This window comes from Labrus mixtus, chromosome 12 (genome assembly GCF_963584025.1).
Source record: "Labrus mixtus chromosome 12, fLabMix1.1, whole genome shotgun sequence".
NCBI classification, from domain to species: Eukaryota; Metazoa; Chordata; class Actinopteri; order Labriformes; family Labridae; genus Labrus; species Labrus mixtus.
This window is the reverse complement of record NC_083623.1, coordinates 29051578-29073962: the sequence shown is the minus strand read 5'-3', so window position 1 is coordinate 29073962 and position 22385 is coordinate 29051578. Positions and strand designations below refer to the sequence as shown.

Below are 22385 nucleotides of genomic sequence, written 5' to 3'. Positions count from 1 at the left end.
CAGAGCAGTTAGACATTCTTCATCAAACTGAATAGAGCAAAGTTAATGTTTGTTATTTTTCTGTTATTTGAAGTCAGAATAAATTCAGTTTAATGATCTCTGAAATATGACGTGAAGTTCTGTTAACTTTGCACCAAACAAAGAAATGTTCTTAAGAGGGATTGTTGATGGACGGCTTGCCTCCCCCCACCCCCTTGTTCCCTATCCTTCTTCCTGCATCTTATCCCATCTCTCTCCTTATCCCCTTCCAAGCCCGGCGAAGTCTAGGCCTGTGAAGGCTGTTTCGTCATGAGCCGGGGATCCAGCCGAAGATTTCTGCCTTTTAATAAGGCAGTTTTTTCTTACCACTGTAACTTTTGCTGCTTTGCTAAAGTGCTCATGATGGATAGGCCGGATCTTTGTAACATAGCAATGAGTAAGGTCTTTTACCTGCTTTTTGTAACATAACAATGAATAAGGTCTTTTTACCTGCTCTTTTGTAATGTTAAAAGACAAAGAGTAAGGTATTTTACCTGCTTTTTGTAAAGTGTCTCGAGATAACACTTGTTATGAGTTGACGCTATACAAATAAAAATTGATTGATTGATTGATTGAACCTTTACATCATCAAACGTTGAATCAGCACTTCCTCTTTCCCCAGAGTGTGTTTAGGTCTTAACATGACATAACAACAGGACCAACAAAAACCTGCTCTAAAGTCATGGTGCAGTATTTCCATGCTATTTAAAGGCTACATTAGTAAGATCGTGAGATGCACAGACACAGACAGGTTCTTCCACAAGGCCCGTAACACACACAGGGACAGCTAACACACAAGCACACCTGTGAGACACTGCAGTTCACCCAGGTGGAAATAACTCTTTAAAGTGTGTTTAATGTCTGCTGTTATTTCTGTCCCAAAAGGCAGAGAAAATCAGAAACTGCTGCTGCTAGATTTAAACACAGTTTACATGTATCAACAGTAAACACATCACTCAACTGTCTCTGACATGATGATGCCTTCAAGGACTCTCAGTAAACACATCACTCAACTGTCTCTGACATGATGATGCCTTCAAGGACTCTCAGTAAACACATCACTCAACTGTCTCTGACATGATGATGCCTTCAAGGACTCTCAGTAAATGCATCACTCAACTGTCTCTGACATGATGATGCCTTCAAGGACTCTCAGTAAACACATCACTCAACTGTCTCTGACATGATGATGCCTTCAAGGACTCTCTGTCCCTTTAAGCCTGCTTCACTTCGCTCTCATTGCCTTACTGCATGGATTCATTTTGGAAATCTGCTTGGATTATTACTCTGCTTTGTCTTGCTGGCGTTCTCCACCTGCAGCCTGCGCTCACCTGCTGCTACCTGCCTGCCTACCTGCTATCACTCCTAGCCTGGGTCAGGTACCTCTTCATAGGCGTAGATTTCGGGGGGGACGCAGGGGATGTGTCCCACCCAATATTTAGAAAAGGTAGATTTGTCCCTGTTAGGTGGGGGTTATTTCTGTAGTAGATGGACAATTATGAAATCGTGAAACAGACTGTGGATCATCTTAGATTTATTCAGCCATGGTCAGACAACACAGAAACACAACACACATGACAAAGTGCAGACCATCGCTGACCCATGCTGACCAAGATCTCACAATCATTGACAATCATTGGCAAAGTGGCCATCATGGGCAAAATGGTAAAATGGCAAAATGGCCAATGGCAAAGTCTTCATCACACAGTGTGGCTTATATTCTGCTAGAAGGTACAGCCCACAAATTCCTTTCCATTTGGGTACATCACTATAAAACAATAAAGATGACACTGATTTGTATACGTAACCGATGTTGACTCTCTGTCTGGCAAACAGTTGTTGACAACATACGGTTGGCTCCTATCCATATGTAGATCTGTTACTACTTAGGTGCTTCACCCATATAAGGTTACAGCTTCAGACACCCAAAAGTAGAATTACTGTGAGATGGTTGACACAATTTAAAGATATGTCCACAAAATTATCAAGATGAATGAATCCATGAAAATACGTACTAACAGTTCCCCCGTTTTTAATATTTAGCTTTATTTTTCTTTAAAGGGAGAAAAGTTTGAACATGATTTTAATTTCTCTTTGAGGTGTTTACCAATTATCTTCTTTAAGTACATGGCCTCTGAGTTTCACCCATGACAGACAATAACATTGTTTTAACACTGTCCACATAACATCAAAATGTTTTAGGAGTGGTTAGAAAACATATGTAAAGATCACAGGTCACATACTTGCATACAAGATACCAAAACTTAACAGAAAAGGTAGAAAACCTTTAATGTTCTATTTGGAAACTCAGATCATGTTCAGTTTCAAAGAATGAAATCTAAAGATATTGTCAGTGGTGAATTTACAGAACATTTGAAAACAAAGATGTTTAAATAATCAAAACTTAATGTATTTAATGATATCTAAAACATTCTTAGATCAAACCAAAATCAAATACTTTATATCACATCCCGCACTTTTTTAATTCATCTTATTTTTATGTTTTTTATTTGTTTATTTATTTTTTTTGCTATTTATTTTTACAACAATAGATAAAATGTTTAAGCGGATATGTATTTTAGAAAGATAATCAATAGAATGGAAGCAACATGTTTCATTGTTCCCTCGAATGCTCTTTTATTTTCGAGTCATTGCACAGATGCAAACCTTAAGTGTAACTCAACCAAAATGTTTAAATCACGGTGCTTGATTGTGTTGCTGTTATTGTTATCTGGCGATGTTCAGTTTAACCCTGGTCCTGATTTTAATTGTATTCAAACTGCTGCTGATTTTAGCTTAAGATCTGGTCTGGGTATTATTCATTTAAATGTCCGTAGTCTTCTACCTAAAATATACTTTTTTAGAGTTTGGGCACAGACAACTAATGCTGATATAATTGTAATTTCTGAGAGTTGGTTGAACAAATCTATTAATGATAGTGTTGTTTCTATTAATGGGTACAATATAAGTCGTGCTGATCGTGTTAAACGTGGTGGTGGAATAATTGTGTATTCTAAATGTAAATTCCACACTAAAGTATTGGTCAAGAAGTCAATACCTAATCAGTTTGAAATTCTAGCTTTACAGGTTGAGTTGTCCAAGGGCTGTCATATTACTGTTGTTGGTTGCTACAGACCTCATTCTGCAGCTAAGGAAACCTTGTCCTCCTTATCTAATATTCTTTCTAAATTATCTGACAACGAGATAGCCCTCTGTGGTGATCTAAACTGGGACTGGCAGTCACCAGCCTCAAATGCATTTAAAACATACTGTAACTCAATGAATTTTACACAGTTAATTGATTCTCCCACTCGTCCAAACCATAAGTGCCCAGAAAAATCTATTTTAATTGATTTGTTTATTACTAATAATCCTCATAAGTAAGTGTACATACTCTGTAAGTGTATTTCCATATGACGTGAGTGACCACTGTGTTATTGCAGGTGTCAGGGATACTAGAATTCCAAAAGTTAAACCTCGTTACATCACAAAACGTAATACAAAACACTTTAGTGAACAGGCCTACAGATTTGATCTTAATTTTGCAGATTGGCGCAGGGTCTCCTTAATACTTGATGTTGAACTAGCCTGGTCTTATTTTGCTGAAATGCTTATGTCAATCATTGATAAACATGCCCCTTATAAAAGGTAAAGAGTTAAGGGCAGGGAAAATCCCTGGTTCTCTGAAGAATTGTATAATTTATTCAGAGAAAGAAATTATTATTGGGCAAAAGCAAGAAAGCTGAACACTGATGCTCTCTGGGCTACTTTTAGATGCTTAAGGAATAAATGTACTACGTTAGTCAAGAAAGCCAAATCTAGCAATTATCTTGCCCTTACAACTGAAAATTTAAATAACCCACGGAAATTCTGGCAGACAATCAAATCTCTATCTCCAAATAACTCCTCTAGTCTTCCAACTTGCATTGTGTCAGAGTCTGCCACTATCCATGACAGAGCTGAGATGCTCAATTGTTTTAATAAGTATTTTGTTTCTTCTGGTTTTCTTTTTGATAAAGTAAATACGCCCTCTACTGCACTGGCTCCACTTGCTATTGCTGAGCCCCTTTTGGATAATGAATTTAACTTTAGACCCTTCACTGTTGCTGAAGTACATAAAGCTCTTAAGAAATTAGATTAAAAAAAAACACCAGGGCCAGATAATATAGGTGTGTATTTTTTAAAACTCGCCACAGATTTTATTGCAGAGCCACTGACCTACATTTTTAATTTAACTCTAACTAGTAAGAAAATCCCCAAAATATGGAAAACGGCTCACGTTCTTCCCCTCTTAAAAGGTGGTGAACCGTTCGAGCCTCAATAACTACAGGCCTATTTCAAATCTGTCTCCTTTAGCCAAGATTTTAGAAAGCCTGGTTAGTGATCAGTTGAAGGATTTCTTGAGTCTGAATGAAATTTTATCTTGTCATCAATCTGGTTTTAGAAAATCACACAGTACAGTCACAGCAACTACTAAAATAGTAAATTATATTTTTATGGCCCTGGATAGCAAACAACACTGTGCTTGTCTTTTTATTGATTTTGCCAAGGTCTTCGATACGGTGGACCATGATGTATTATTGCATAGACTGGCTAATATAGGATTGTCTAATTCTGCTGTTGGTTGGTTTTCTAACTATCTTTCAGACAGGACTCAATGTGTTAAAATTGATGGCTGCTCCTCTGATACTTTGGCTGTCCACAATGGGGTGCCACAAGGCTCTATATTAGGTCCCTTGTTGTTTACTATTTATATTAATGATTTGGGGAAATATGTCCAAAATGCAAATGCCCATTTTTATGCTGACGATACTATTATTTATTGTTTTGGAGAGACTGGGTTAGGGTTAGGGTTAAAGGCTGTTGATCGCTTGCAAGCAGCTTTTAAAGAAATAGAAGCCCAACTCCTGTCTTTCAGACTGGTACTTAATGCAGATAAAACTAAAATGATGATCTTCACTAAATCCAAGGACAAAACTAACTGTCGGCCCACTCTATTTACATTTCAAGGTACTCTTATTGTATTGAGACCGTTTCCACATCCTTGATGACAATTTTTCTTCTTTTAAACCCCATATCGAGAACCTGGCAAAGAAATTAAAGGTGAGATTGGGCTTTTATTTCAGACATAAATCTTGTTTTTCTTTTGTTTCTAAAAATGGTAAATGGTAAATGGACTTGGGCTTATATAGCGCTTTTCTAGTGAAAAGAGGCTTATTGCTGCTACTTTTATTCCATTATTAGATTATGGTGATGTACTGTACATGAATGCCTGGTCTACCTCACTGCACATGGATGCTACTTATCATTGTGCGTTAAGATTCATTACCGGCTGTAAATCACTCACCCATCATTGCACCCTGTACTCTAAAGTAAGCTGTCTGTCCCTGTCAGCTCGTAGGCTTCTTCACTGGTACACTTTCATTTATAAAGCTATTACTGGACTACTCCCTTCATACCTCACTTTTAAATCAAATCCATCATACAGTTTGCGCTCTCTGGACTTTCTTTTTACATCAGTCCCCAGAACTCGTACTGAGTTTGGGAAGAGGGCCTTCATGTACTCTGCTCCCTCCGCATGGAACAGTCTTCAAAAAACACTCAAATTGCAGGAACTCATCACTATTAGTGATTTTAAAACTAAAAACTAAAACTGCTCTGAGATCAGCTCCACCGTCACACACAGGACCATGACCTCGAACATTTTTCTATTCTCATATTCTGAATTTAAACTGCTTCATGACTCAACGAGCGAAGATTAACTCTTTGATTTGGATATAAATGTTTCTGTTGCAGCGCCACCCTGTGGACATGTGTAGTGGTGCAGGTTATTCATTGACTCATATTCACAGATAACAGTAGAAGTTGATTCCACCTGTGCAAGTTAAAGTCTGAAGTTCATGTTTTAACCACGAGTCGTTGGTCGTCTGACAATAAATCAGTCGTCTCTTTGTTGGATCAAAACAAAGAGGAGGCTTCACTGAGTTTTTAAAAGAACTACAAACAGGATGTCTGGATCCGGGTGCAGAGTCAGCACCTGAATATTTGATGTAACATGAGTTGATATAAAAAGAGCTGAATAACATGCAGACTCAATCATTGATATTCATTCATCATGTCAGGGTAACAACGGACACGTTATCAAACTATCTTTATTTTTAACTAATCATTCTGATGTTTATTACACTTTGATGTTTGAACCTTCTGTTTTTATTATATCAGGATTTTAAATAGAAATAAATTCAATCTGTGGAGGGTTTTATTTGAATAATAATTCATGTTTAGGTTCTGTTGCTGCTATCACTGCTTTCTGCCAGCAGGTGTCACTGTTTCCACAGTTTTCTCCCAGACTGATCGATCTGAAGAGATTATTTCTCTGTCAGGAAACACAAAGAAAGATAGATGATGCCGGCTCTTTTATTTGTTCTTATGTTTTTATATTTCATGTACAAGTTTAATGTCCCTTTTTGTAATCACTGCCCCCTAGTGGACAGGAGTGTGGAGCGATCCAAAGGCAGAAAAATAATCTTTGACTGGACTTCTGTAATGAAGTGAAGTGTGAAGGAAGTTGAGCTTTCTTTGAGTCTCTCTGTAGTTTGTAACTGAATACTTGGACTCTTCTTCACTTTAGAGGGAACATGTTCTCCTCTACATTTCTTCAACACATTCTCTACGAGTTCCTCGTCTGATCTAATTAACCCCATGTTTTAAGATGGGCTGGTGTTTCTGCTCTTGGTGTAAACCCAGACACAGTGATCTTTCTGTCATGTTGTTCATGTGTGTTACTCTTGATAATTCACTCAAATAATGTCTCTATATTCTACAAGTGATTTACTTTTTAAATAACTGACACCATGTCAACACAAAGTTTCACTGCTTCCAATCCGCCTCTTATACGACGGCCATGTTGCATAAAAAAAAACATCAACAACTTCTGTTTATTAAATATCACAGTTGGGTTTTTATTAAGACTGTACATTAATATTCTTCTTCTTTGAAATTAAACTTAATTTGACTCAAACATGAAGTTGGTGTTATTTTCTGATGTTTATGTTTTTGTCCTCTTGAGTCGTTTGTTTTCAGATGTTTATCAGGCTCCAGGCCCCATCGAGGAAAAGTTAATTCCTCATGATTTAATTCATGAAGCTGACCCGAAGTTTTTGATGACACAGAAAATATAGGCTTTAGTTCAGTATATAATTCATATCATTATTTTAGTTTCATTGTGGACAAAAAAAAGCAGATTGGAGCATATTCCAGACAGACACAGCATCTCCCGGTTACCATAGTAACAGTCCCTGTAACCATAGTAACCCATATAGTAACTCACTGTCCCTGTAACCTTAGTAAACCACTGTTCATGTTACCATGGTAACAGTCAGTCCCTATGTAGCTTTAGTAATTATAGAATTTCCCTCGGTATCAATAAAGTATCTATGTAACTCACTGTCCCTGTAGGCTAACCTCAGAAAGCGGAACAAAAGGCTGCCACACCTCCACCGTCGGTAGGCTACTTTATAGTGTGACACACAGCTGAAGTAAACAGCGCGAGCACCAAATCTGAACGCAGCTACATTTCCTCTCAGACCAGTGTTTCCCCTACCATTATATTGGGGGGGTGGCCCGCCCCCCAACGGCCCCCCCTGAAGGTTTTTTTTTTTTTTTTAAGTCATTTAAGGATACCTTTCCGATAGAAAAGGACAGCTGTCATTAAAAGTAACACATGAACACCAAGATTCCTTCAAGTGTTTGTGTCATCGTGTCGGCATGTCGGCTTGTCCCCACCCCTCCAGCTCGACTTAAAGGAGTAGAGATTGTTATGAAGTCAACATAAACCTCAGAAGAGAAGCAGATCTGATCTTTTTAATGTTGACAGACTTCAGACTGAAACACCTACATGCCTTTATAGCCCGGGGTTCAGTTGGGCTTAATTTGGGATACTACTTTTACTGTAAAATGCATTGTGTTGGTATTTTGTCTTCTTTTTTTCATACATGCATTCTCAATGTTGTTGGCTCTTTCAAATGTAAATAAATATATGGATTAATTTTATAATTTGTGTTGATTCCATTTGTTTAGAAGCAGTTTGTGTTATAAATTATTATGTAAATTATTGTTTTGCAATTCTGAAATTATACATTTGAATTTTTTTGTACGGCTAAACAATGTACAGCAGAAGAATATGATTACATAAATAAGCCTATGCTGGGTGAAAATAAGCATATATAATCCTAACCCAAAAGGTCAAAAGGAACCAACGTTGTGTCATTTTGACCCCAATTTAAAAATAAGAAAATTAACCCAACATGCTGGGACATTCTTTGCAACACAGCCGTGCTGGGTCAAAATGACCCAGTGCTGTGTAAGCACTAGATTGACCCAGCGATGGGTTACTATATAACCCATATTGGGTAAATTTTGACCCAGTATTTTTTAGTGTGTGGGCTTGAAACTCTGATTGTGGGTGACTTTGCTGTTAAAGATGTACAAAGGATGTGCAGTAAAAACATATCAGAGATATGGTCTCTGATTTAGCAGAAAGGATCCTGCATATTGTGGCTGAACACCCGACTGAAGAATGTCATACTGCACATTGGGTCAAATGATGTCACAAAACAACAATCTGAAGTCTTGAAACAGGACTTCACTGGTCTGCTGAGGATGGTCAGCCCCTTGGATGTGGATGTGTTTATCAGCGGCCCCATACCACCAGTCAGAAGAGCAGAGGAGAGATTCAGCAGGTTGTTGAATAACTGGCTTACAACTGCATGTAATGCCCATTCAGTGAATTTTATTAACAATTTTAACATTTTCTGGGAACGCAGACATCTTTTTAAGGCAGATGGATTTTGCCTGAACATGTCAGGGGTGAAACTGTTCACCTCTAACCTATTTTACTTCCTGCCTCAACCATCAGTTCTCTCCGCCAAGGACAAGAGACAAAAGAAAACAGCTTTCAAGAAAGACAAAACACAGCGTGATGGAAACCTTCGTCAAGAATCACGTCTGCCAGTATCTGAGGAGAGACCTAAAGAGGCGAGACATCGGAACAAGAGGAGGGCTCTCCATCCACCTTCGACCCCCTCACCAACACCTGTGAAGTCTCACCGCCCTTACCCCCTCGAACCCCAACCAGATCATCATCTCCCTCCTACCCCCACCTGGAGTTCACTGACCAGATGAAGAAGCTGGTCAATGCTGGATTAAAAAGTACCCCCCGCCCTTCTCCCTATTTCTCTTCCATAAACACCTGACGGTGCCCACCATCGCCCGTTGCGACACAGCTCTTTGCTTCTTTTGAATATGTGGCCCTTCAGTCCACCCCCAGGGCCATGTTCCTAAATATTTACAGGCCACCTAAATACTGTGCAAACTTTTTCAATGATTTCACTGAACTGCTGTCTGTGATCTGTATTGACTTTGACTGTGTTATTATTGTTGATGATTTTAACATCCATGTTGATAACCCCGCAGGACAGAGGGACTAAAGAACTGTTTCACACTCTTGATAGCTTTGGGCTGACTCAGCACGTGACAGAGCCTACACATAACAGAGGGCACACTCTGGACTTAATCATCTCCAAGGGCTTGGACATCTCCAAGGTTGTTGTTTCAGATGTTGCTCTCTCTGATCACTCCTGTGTTTTATTTGAGAGTACTATGTCAGTGTACAAAAGTATTCAAACAAAAGTGATCACAAAACGGTGTATCACTGAAAACACCAGTGAAATCTTTAACCTGGTTTTCTCTTCCACAGCTGCCCTGTCCTGTCAGTGAGTTGGTAGATAACTTCAATTCTAAAATCACAAATGTTATGGATTCCATTGCTCCCACCAAGGTGAAGGATGTCTCTGGTAAGAAAAAATCTCCATGGATAAATTCGACACTGGTAAGAAAACGAAAAAGAGATTGTCGAAAGGCTGAATGCAGGTGGTGTAAAACTAATCTCCAGATTCATTATGACATCTACGAAGAGAGACTTCACACTTATAATTCACAACTGAGGAATGCAAGGCAATCTTTCTTCTCTGACATCATCACCAGAAACAATAATAATGCTTGTGCCCTGTTTGCTACTGTCGACAGGCTAACAAACCCTCCTGTAATGAATTTTACACCTTCTTTACTGAAAACATCCAGAAAATTAGACAAACTGTCAGTAACTCATCATCAGGATCAGGATATGTGCTGTGTCCATTTAAAACCAACCATGACACAGTTTAATCAAATCAACCTTAAAAACCTGGAGGACATTATACAACAATCAAATTCCTCCTCCTGCTGTCTTGATATTCTGCAAACAGGTTTTTTTTTTTTTAATTCCCAAGTCATGGCTCCAGATCTGTTACAAATTGTAAACATGTGTAGCAGGAGCGGTAGATTAATTGATTGCGACAATGCCACCTGGGGGAATTTCACCCCCAGGAAATTCTAAAGTTAAATTGTAAATACTAGGGTCACACAGGTTCAGGAAAAATATACCACAAGGCAAGAGACGGTTTCAAGTTAAAATTAAGGAAAGTTTATAGAATAAGATAAATCAACTGATTGCAAAAATATTCAACTTCAAAAGAGAAAACATAATATACTGCACATGAATAATAACTTGAACTAGTAAAATAATAGCACTTGACCAGGGAGGGGGGACAGGGCTGAGGCTTACCATGCGGCAGGGGAACCACAGGGGGGAAGGGTCCTTATATTAACCACCCGTGACACTGCACACCACAACAACAACAACAACAAAAAAGGGCTTGTGAAGAACCACCACCAGGGAACTGGACTGCCGCTGTAGGCCCTCAGTGTTGTGCCCTGAAAAAGACGCGATGCTTCCTCTGTCAGCGTCATGCAGAATGATTTCATTTATCTTTTCAAAATGATCCACAGTCACAATGGTGCTGTCTTTTAACATTTTTTTTCACAGGCAAATATGAAACACGACAGGTAATTACAATAAAATTAAATGATCAACAGTGTTGAAAATACAAACAAAGATATCCTGTCTATCACTTTACGTCATATTTCTTTCTTTAATTTCTCATTCTTCTGATGAACAATTTCTTCCTAACAAACAAATATATATGTGCTCACTGACACGATTAAACATGTAAAACTCAATCATGACTATTCCCATGAACACTCTCAGATTCTTAATCTTAATATACACACACATCCAGACCTACACACGTGTTCATGCCAACACTGACCTCGTGTGGTGACATGTGGACGACATACAACACGGAGCTAACCTAGCTTAGTGTCTCACTGAACTTTCATAAAATGTAAATACAACATTTTAAACATCAAACTTTCGGTAAGTTCCTAACAATAAACACGAAAACATCTCTAGAAACATACTTTGTAGATAAACACAGATATATATTATCTTTTTACCTGAAAATGGGTAAAATGAATAAATGGACTCAAGACACGATGTTTCCTCTGTCAGCGTCATGCAGAATGAGGCATCGTGGCCTTGGCAGGCATAACTAATCAATCACATGCATTATCTCTTGATAGACATTACAGGTAGATCAGAGATACATAACTCTTGGCAGACATATCTGTATATTTCAAATGTTTTAAACAAAAAGTCATTTTTAAAGTGTTTTAAATCCTTCAGACTGAATCTGTTTCAACACTGATATCTTTTACACATTTTTAACCTTAAATGAACTTCTACAATTGGTTTATGACACATTTTTTACAAGAATTCGCATTTTTATGTCACTAAAATCATATTTATTTCTCCATGAATTTATTTATAACTTATCAGTTATTTCAAATAAATTACACCTATCACATCAGCACCTGACCACAAAGAAATAGGGGTTAATAAAATCAAGCCATTAAGTGCTATACATTAAAGAAACCAGTGCAGGCAAACAATAATGAAAAGAAATAACCAAAGAAATAAACAAACACCAAATTAACTAGCAAAGCAATGAAACAAAAATATTAATCAAACACAAAGTAAACAATACTAAGATTCATAGCTCAAGTTGAAATCGCAGATTAGAGAGTGTGCAAAACCAGACAGATGTAGGCATAAACCAAATATGTTATGTCCTGGTTAGAATGAGCCAAACCGGCCACAAAAGGTATGTAACAGGCCACCACAGATATGTTACAGGCCACCACAGTCTAACGTTGTTCAGGAGAGAGCCAACCAATTATTAAATAATCTCAGAGAGCAGCAATTGTTGTGAGAATATTTCCGGTAGCCAAAACAGCAGTCTTAGATGACGATGGCCGATGAAGGGCCAAAATCACGACCCAAGCCTCTAAACAAAATACACAAAGATATTTAGTAATATCATTTTTTTTATTTTTTTTTATTGTGATAAGGTGAACAAGTACAAAACAAAAATGTGCACATAGACATGACAATTAAAGCAACAGCAAATAAACAAAAACAGGCAAAACAGAAATAAACAAAACAAAATCAAAATACGCAAAACATTAGCAAAGACAAATAGTGTGAATGTGTGTGTGGCAGTATAATACATTATAGTGAGTGGCTGAGTGGGAAGTAGCAAGAAACAGAAACAGAAACAAAATTGAAGATAATTGAGAGGAAAAGAAAAGAGAGAAAGAGAATAATAATAATAATATCAATAATGGTGATGCCTATTGGTAATGATAATATATTGATTGACATAAATGAATTAAAGTAAATTAAAATGTTCAATAAAATAGCATGGGTTATGTAATATCTAGTAAGTTAGTACGAAAGAAACGAGAGAAAATATCATTTTTAATATTACCGCTTTACATTTGACATCTATCCAAAACATATTCATAGCAATTTGTAAAGATGTGGGCACACCTCGAGGACACTGGAGGGTCTCAAAGGCCGCGGATCAACAACACCGCAGCAAAAAAGAACCAAATCAGCTGGGAACGGAGTCACAGATATTAAGGATGAGGCAGATAACGGCGACTTACCAAGAGCACGCACAACCACCCAAACAGATCCCAACAGAGCAACCCGTCTCCCACGGCACCAGCAGACAGCCACGCTGTGTCAATTAAAAGCCATGTCACCAAATGCGCACATTACGCACAGAATTTGAGAAGAGATACAAGCGCGTCTTACCTGCACTCAAAAAAATGATTCTTGGCCCTAATAAAAGATACGTTATATTTTCAGGTAAAATGTAACTAAATTAAACCAAATCAAAAGTTTATATATAATATTAACTAAACACAACTTAAATATGCACTAAATAATCTCAATTAAAACAATTCAAGTAAACTTTATGTGACAGATTAATTATACTTTAGATTAAATCAAATAAAATTATACGTTAGTTTATAATATTAACTAAACACAATGTAAATATACTTTGACAAAATTAAATGAAAACAATTCTAGTAAACTTTATGTGAGAAGATTGGTTATACCCTAGTTTTCACTGAAAGGCGGCTATGCGCATGTGCAGGAGTAAAGGTAACATCGCGATTTCCCCAAACATTGAACGTGAGTTTGGTCTTTCGCAAAATTTTGGCTGAGCGAGAAGACGCACATGTGGTTGCAGGTGAGTGAAATCGTTTTCCATCTGTTATATTATGATGCAGGGATACTTCATTTCATTAAGTATATTGAATTAAAACCAGTCTAAGCTGTAGTTTGACTAAAATGACCGTTTTTGAGTAGCGGATGAGTAAGCGTGATGCTAGCATCGGGTTGAACACGGGTAGCATCACCGCTTCGACCTCGGTTATGTAGTCACGTTGGTCGTAAAATATGTCTGCTATCTTTAGCGGGGACCATAGACTATAAATATTAGGCGGGGACATAGCAGAGGACCTGCTTGCAGAGCTTCCTGATGATCCGGCTTAGAGGCCGGTTACCCAACCTGAGTCAATGCACGTAACGCAGCACATGGCTAATTAATATTCATGTGGACCGTGGGGGTAAGCCTAAAGATGGTCAACCGTAACACTCAAATTTAATTTGAACTACTGAACTGTAACGTGATGTCTAACAGACTGCCGGTTAGGTATTTGGAAAGAGTATGCCATTTGTTGCTGACTTCTGTATTAATGTTATTTGGCTACTGTAAGCTGTCTATTGATGGGGGTAGCTAATGCGTTAAGGTAGAACTAAAGTAAAGCTAAGTGCTAATAGTGTTCGAGTGCAGCTGCCGGCATGTGTGTGTATTGAATCTGGTGAGAACATGCCTTTAGTTTGTGTTCACAATTTATATACAGCCAAACTAAACACGGTAACTCGCACTCGGCTCCGGTTTACACACTCGGGTCAGGTTTTAAAATGGTTACTGCTACTCCAGCAGCTGTATTTGCTAACAGGGTTGCATTTTCTATTTGGGCTATGAATGAACTGTACTGCTTTACTCGCTGATCCGCTTTTAAAGAAACTTTGCGTATTAAGACGTGTTGACCCTGTTGTAATTTATTAACATTTGTTCATAAAAGCATACTAGATCTCTGCATTTTGGCTGGATAGACTACTCTTCTCCCCATGGGAGATACGTGTTCACCATTAAGCGTTTTGGGTTTTTTTACCCATGTGCAGTGCTTGTGAATATGACATTAATGATGACGCTTCTGTCTATGTAGACTGGATTGAAAATTGTAATGTTAATTATTTGTGTACACGTGTAAAACTTCTCATTTTGGAGCTGGCTACATCTCATTTTATAGGCAATCTAACCTTGTAATATTTTTAATTTTTTCAGGTATTACATCATATCCATAGTACTTAAACCAAGGACCTCTAATTGTGTACAGACGCCTCTCTATTAAGGTGAGTACTTGTGATGATTTTTGTCAAATATTTATTAAATATGCTTGAGTTATGATAAAACGACAGCTACAGCCTGACCTTGTTTTCTTTTCCCCTCAGGTTGAATTTGTGAATGGGCGTGTGGGAATGTAAGGTGTGTGGAAATTCATGTGTAAGCAGGTATGAATTGTTGAAACATTGTAAACTTAAACATGGCCATCAAGGAAACCGTTTAAGACATCCCTGCCCGTACTCCAACTGTCCTAGCACGTTCAGATTATGGAACAGTCTTTTGAATCATATATATCGTTCTCACCAAACCCAGTCATCTTCAAAACCACCTGAGTTAACTACATTTTCATGTCAGTTGTGTACTATAGATGAGCTTTCAAATGAAAAGGATTACTTTGGTCATATAAATGAACATTTGCGGAAATACGAAACTGTAACATGCATGTTTAAAGGTTGTTTGTTTAAAACTAACATCTATAGTACATTTCATACTCGTAAAAACCGAAAACATAATTCCCATACTCCGTATGATTTTAAAGCTGAGGTTGTTACTGTTAATGGAACACAAGAATCTGAAAGCTCAGTTGTTGGTGTTGCTTCATGTGCTGCAGACACAGAAATAGAAACTGATGTAGATGCATATAGTAATTGTAATACAGAAGATCTACAAAAGCTCATTGAGCAGAAAATTGCCTCAGTTATATTAAAGTTGGAGCATATTTTGTTTGTGCCAGCTACAGCAATTGATGAAGTACTGCATGAACTACACTTTCTGTTAAGCTCTTCATCCGTTCATGTCACTTTTAACAACTTGTCTAACATTTTGAAAAACCATAGTGTTCAGATAGAAGAGTCAGTTGTCAAAGAGCTTGCTGAAGTAGCTTGCAAGTCTAACCCATTGGCCAAAGCTTTTGCAAAAGGTGGCCCTTTGGCTACATCCTACAAAAGAAAACAGTATTACAAAGAACATTTCAATGTGGTGAACCCAGTTGAGTACATCCTTGATCCTAAAACAAATAGGACATTTCAGTATATTCCCATTTTGAGTTCTTTGCAGCATTTGTTGACTAACACTGACATTTTAGAAAGTGTTGTCCAAACCAACAAGGCACAGAGAAATACCTCAGCCAAAGAGCAGTACAAGTCTATAAGAGACGGGATTTTCTTTAAAGAAAATATTTTTTTCACAGGAGAGGAATTGAAATTATCAATATCTTTATATGTTGATGACTTTGAGGTGTGTAACCCCATAGGCACATCCAGAAAGACCCATAAACTTTGTGGTGTGTACTGGATTTTAAATAATTTACCACCTGGATCTCACTCAGCTCTATCTTCGATTTATTTGGCAGTATTGTGCAAGGGTACTGATGTTAAGTTGTATGGATATGAACACATTTTAGAGCCCCTTTTACAAGATTTGATAATATTAGAGAAATATGGTGTTTTTATTTCAGGTGTTGGAGAGTTTGTGAAAGGCACAGTCCAGTCGGTCATTGCAGATAATTTAGGAGCACACGGGATAGCAGCCTTCATTGAAAGCTTTTCTGGCACCTACTTCTGCAGGTTTTGTACAGGTGAGAGACCAGACATTCAGGATAAGGCTGTTCAGTCAGGACATTTTACACTAAGAACTAAAGACGTACATGACACACACATTAGATCTGCAGAGGACAGCTCAACAATCTGTTGTGGAGTAAAAAGAGAGTGTGTGTTTTCCAAGAATTTGTCTTATTTTCACGTCACTCGGGGATACCCTCCTGACATTGCTCATGATTTGTTTGAGGGAATTGTACCAGTTGAGCTTTCTCTCTGCATTGGAATATTAATTTCTAAAAAGTATCTGTCTCTTGACACTCTAAACAAATTAATCCTGAACTTTCCGTATAAGTGGGGGGATAAAACTAACAAACCGCATGTTATAGCTCGCACTTTTGCATCTACAAAGACTATCGGGGGCAATGCCCACAAAAATTGGAATTTAATAAGGTTGCTCCCATTAATTATTGGAGACTTAATACCAGAGGAAGAGCCTGCTTGGCTTGTGTTGCTTGATTTAAAAGACATTGTTGAGCTCGTTGTGGCCCCTGCTTACAATAAAGAGACCATTGCCTACTTGGAATGCAAAATCACTGAACACAGAGATAGATTTTTGGAGCTTTTTCCTGCGCGACTCCGACCAAAACATCACTACATCGAGCATTACCCTCAGATGATTGAATGTTTTGGGCCTTTAGTGGGGCAATGGACTATGAGATTTGAGGCAAAGCATAGCTTTTTTAAGCAGGTTGCTCGTCATACAAATTGTTTCAAGAATATACCACTCACATTGGCTGCAAAGCATCAACAAATGATTGCCTACTATTTAAATGCTTCAAACCTTAAATCAATATTGGAAGTTGGAAATGTCACAACCCTGCCTGTTGATGTACTAAACAAGGAAGTAGCGGAAAGCCTCAAGCAGAAATACCCCAACATAAGTGAGGTGCATCTGGCCAAAAATGTTACCATGAAAGGACTCTCCTACAGAATTGGCATGCTAATTCCTTACGGCGCAACTGGTGGTCTGCCTGAGTTCGCAGAAATTCTTCAAATTTGCATTGTTAAAAACAATTTGAGCTTTGTTGTAAGAATATTGTGTGCCTGGTATCATGAGCACTTCAGAGCTTATGAGTTGACCATATCGCCTAATAGAGAGGTTGCCCTGGTTGATGTTGAGGACCTAACCGATGCATATCCACTCTGTGACTACATGGTTGGCCTGAGACGTTTGGTTACCTTGAAAAGGCACATCATTGTTTAAGGTGGGTTTATAAATTGACTATCTCACTGATCTTAAGACATTTAACTTGTGATTTGTCTATAATCTAAAAAGTAAATTACATTATATAATTATATATTTACCTCTTGAAATATTCACAACATAATTTATTCAATGTTTTGAATATTTCAAGAGGTTTTTATAATTCAATGATTCAGAACACAGTTTTAAAAGTGGGTACTGTTTGGTCATGCAATTAAGGCTTATTTACAATCCAGTGAATGTTATCAGGCTGAAATGTTCTGTAAGAAGAAATATTTGCAATTAAGTTAAAGAACATACAGTATCACTTAAACAGTATTTCTCACACTACATATTAAATCCTGAACAAACGTTTTTTAATTAAAAAAAACTCGAGAAAAAAGGGGGTCCATGCTATTACAACCACAAAACAATTTCAGTCAATAGATATATATAAAAAAATCTATCTGGTCAGTAGAATGCCCTTTTAAGACTGAGAATGACAGCCATTAACTTGAAAAATAACTATCAGTTTTAGGCGAATGCTTATCATTGGCATGCCCAGATGTTGTGATTGTTTAGTCTCCCTGGAGCCACACACACGACTGAGTCACGTTATGAAGTGCTGTGGTGAAATTCACACTTGTGTGATCAGCCTGTGATTTAATTTTTTTTTAAATTATACAATGTTCTTCCTTAAAGATTTTACACTCTTGTTTATCAAGAGCCGATGTGTACCTTAAGCATTCCCTTTATCACTTTTAACGGTATATTCAACTTTAATTCTTTGATTGGGCTGCTAGATCTCATAGGTTCTTTGAAAAAGAAAAAAATACCTTTGTAGTTTCTTAAAGCTAAAATGTGCCCCTTAGGCTTGCAGAATACACAATGTAACAAGGGAGTCCTTTGATCAAGTTCTTTTGGAGTGATCCGCTGGAAGTCATCATTTAACTTGTGAAAAAAGTTGATTTTCTCCTGATTTTGCAGTACGGTTAAGTTATTTTCCTAAATGTTGTTTTTTGTATTTGTTGTAGAAGAGTCAAAGATGTCCGGCCCGGCTCACCTGAGAGTTGTTCTTGGTGGAGACGACGCAAGAAAACTTATTCTCATGTCAGGGATACCATCTACTGTGGATGAACTTGTTGAGGAGATAAAGACTGCTTTTGGACTTACACAGCTGTTCAGGCTCCAATACAAGGATGCAGACTTTGGCAATGAATATGTCAATGTTATGTCAACCAGTGAAATAAGAGACAGGGACACTTTGAAAGTCATTTATTTTTCCTGTGACAAAACTAGCCCCAGCACTCCCAGGACACCACCTTGCAGTGCAAGCACACCAATAGCTTCTCCCACTGCATCTCAGAGCTCTATGACCACAGGATCGACTTCTGCAAACCCTCTCAGCTCTCCATCCCTTGACCAGGACTGTGTTTCTTCTGACCATTCATTTGGCAGTGCAGACACTCTCCTTTTGGATCCAGCTCCAGATTCTAGAACCTGTTCTTGGCCTCCAGTCTTCTTTGTTCCCCGATTTTCATATTTTGCTGACATTCAGCTCCAAAGAGCAGATGCAGAATTCAGAGCAAATGGAACTCTTCTTACCCCTTCACCAAAGCTAAGAATGGATATACTTGAAGGCATGGCTGAAGAGATCTTCAAATACACGGCATATCCCAGTGATTCCCAAATTGAAGAGGCTGCTGAGATGTTGGTTCATTCCCATCCATGCCTAAAGGAAAGAGGGACTCGAGCCGGCCATGAGGGATGGAAACAGTATCTGAAGACAAAGGTTGCCAATTTTCGCACAAAACTTCACAAGATTGGACATCCTGAAGTCAGTGTGAACTCTCTAAAGAACAAGCGCAAAGGTCAAGAAAAAGCAGCTGCTAACATAAAAAAACCACGAAAAGCTGAGGTCAACTTCCTGCCATCCCTCCCGTGCGGCGAAACACGAGAGAGTCTTGAGGACGCAAGGGTAGCTCTCCTGACTGAGGTGAAAAAGAGAAACAATGATGCAGTGATCAAAGATAAAATGCAGAAGACCTTCTCATACAGACGGCAGGAGGTAGTCCAGGAAGCGCCTGTGATATCTGAATTGGTGAATAGATGGCCTGTCTTGTTTACAGTGGGTGAAGTAAGTATTGATATTGATTATTAATGTACGACTTTTGTAACTGAACAACAACCTTCCCTAATTATGAACTGACACTATTTTTCTCTTAGGAAAAGGTTCCTTTTTTTTTTCCAATCAATATTATTTGTACCCGTAATTCATATTTCACAGTTAATGTGTTTTTTTTTTTTATGATTGTTTATAGAATGATTAAAAAAGAAGAGTGCACTTGTACTTTTATATTGACAAAGTTTAAAACCCTAAGAGTTGCAAATAAGTACCGTAAAATCCAAAATATAAGACGCACCCTGTTTTTTGAAGGTCTCCCAGAAAAAACTCTAACTTTGTGACGATTTCTATTGTGTTCAGTGTAGTCAACAACGTGCATCTTCTGTACAGCTGTTTTCACTTTCGGGAGTTTGCTCTCACACTAGCTACAATACAGTAGTTTAGCTCTCAGCCTGCAGTGAAGGTTGTGAAGCACAGATCTCTAGCTTGCGAGCTCTCTGCTGGTCACTCTTTAATTTCAATATAGGAACAATATATCACCGTTTTCTGTAAATGTAGGGTTATGACCTCCTGGGGGAAAAAAGATGCAAAATAAAGTCGCGCAGCCAGACTGATCTGTGCTGTTGTCTTTCCGAGCACAGAGTGCAATCAGCTTTCAATGTTTTTTTAATAGCGTGAAGTCGCACAGGGATAGTGGCGGCTGCACCCGCTTAAATGAGGTGTATAAGACGCAGCCAACTTTTAAGATGGAAAAATAGGTTTTAAAAGTGCGTCTTATACACCGGAATTTACAGTTACACATTTGACACAACGTTCACAAATGGGACTAATTTCTTAATATCTACAGCAACTAACACTACAAATTAGGGTACTACGTTGTTCAATACAGACAGCTCCCCATTTAAAGATGTGATTATTTTTGCTTGCAATTTAATGTGCTCAAAGTTGCTAAAATGCCACAGTGCCACATCTTCTAGTCCAGTGTGTGTGTGCTCCTGTCCTTTTTGTGCAGTGTTCCCTTACAATATACATTTTCATCACTTGCTCATGAATGTCACTTTTTTCCTTTTCACTGTTTCCCCATAGATTAACGCAGAATTCATGCGAATCACAACTTTACCACTTCAAGCGAAGTTCCTGGCACAACTCGACAAATACACACCGAACCTAATCAAAGTCTTCAGCAACAAAGGCGGAGCAGCTGGAAGAAAGATCCGACTCCTCATGGCTCCCACAGCTAAGGCATGTACATCATACTTTAGATAATTAATCCTTGTAGCCCGCTTGACTATGTTTTGGTCATTGACTTGTATTTTTCTGCTTTCATTTTGGCTGTGATCAATCAATCAATCTTTGTTTGTATAGCGCCAATTCATAACAAGTGTTATCTCGAGACACTTTACAAAAAGCAGGTAAAAGACCTTACTCTTTGTTATTTAATATTACAATGGGATCAATCCTCAGACTATATATTAAGTAGAGGTTGGTAGTTTTTATTGGAGTTTGGATTTCTAAAGAGTTACTAAGCTTTGTTCCAATTAAAAAAATTACTCCCCACTAGATGTAGCTCTATTATTGCTTTTCCCATTACCTCCCCAAGAGGGCACCCTCGTACAAATGCCCACTCCATTATAATAAATAGCTCCTGAGAGATATATACAAATGTTCAACTTGATTTTTGTGTGCATTTACTGATATTAAAGTGTTGTATGTGAATGTGTTTGCGTGTTTAAGTATGTGCATGGGCACACATGCACCTGTAGACTTATTTTAGGAGCTTTTCATCTGGTGGTATTTGATACAAATTGGTGTGTAAAGAAGTAATTTATTAATTTGTTCAAAGTAATGTTGACGTAATTTATTCAAAACATTTTATTGATAAAAACAAAAACCAGGAGAAATTGATCAAAAATTACTTCACAATATGGTCATAGTGGTAAATTAAATGCATTTAATAAAACCTGTAATTGAACATTGTTGTGGGTTATCTTTGAACCATGTCAGGCTGGGATAATAATAGCAGAATCTCATTACTTGTTAGTTCCAACAGCTTCTTCATTAAACTGTGTAATTTTTAAAATAGGGGGAAAGTGCTTGAAGACCTTTTCCTCAACAAATTTGTTAAATTATTCCTGTACTTTAAAAAAATATTTTACACAACCACTGTTACGATGTGTTCATATCAAGTTCTTACTAAAAATATTTGAACTTGTAAAAAAAAAAAAGAATATTAGTGGTATACAATACAAAGTTTTTTTGTTTTTAAACATTTTTATTCCATTAAGAAAAAAACAAACTTGTTTTTTTAAATCATGAAAGCAAGGACAGCTACAAAATGTCCTCGGAAACATCTTGAACAAAATCTTTTTATTAAAATAATGTTTTATTTTTTTGTAGAGTGAGGACATCAACCTCAAGAGGGATGCAGTCATTAAATGTCTGTGCGTGTATTTAAATGAGGACAGCAGTGTTCTCATCAAAGAGTACTTGGTAAGTAATTCAGATTGAGGTTAAACCTTGAATCTTTTCTTCTTGAATTATTTTTATACTCTATTTCATATCCATCTATTTTTTCCACAATTAGAACGTGAACAGTGAGGATGCTGAGAAGGAAATGTCACAGACCACCATGGGGGTCTTTGTGATTCACACAGAAGGTTCGGACAAAGAAGACGAACCAGAAGCTGTCCAAGTGG

The 22385-nt window shown here is 37.7% G+C and overlaps 1 long non-coding RNA gene across 2 annotated transcripts in view; it reads left to right on the top strand.

Annotated features, from left to right (window-relative positions):
- The first annotated feature begins 216 nt into the window (after positions 1 to 216).
- LOC132984526 (uncharacterized) overlaps positions 217 to 22385 on the top strand; it is an 80045-nt gene continuing 57876 nt past the window's right edge. The window contains exons 1-3 of one of the 2 annotated variants that reach the window (XR_009674943.1): positions 658 to 769; positions 848 to 1711; positions 2008 to 7039. This is a non-coding gene — a long non-coding RNA (uncharacterized LOC132984526). Of the gene's footprint in view, positions 770 to 847; positions 7040 to 22385 lie in introns of those variants that run through there. The other variant, XR_009674944.1, reaches the window with a different exon arrangement.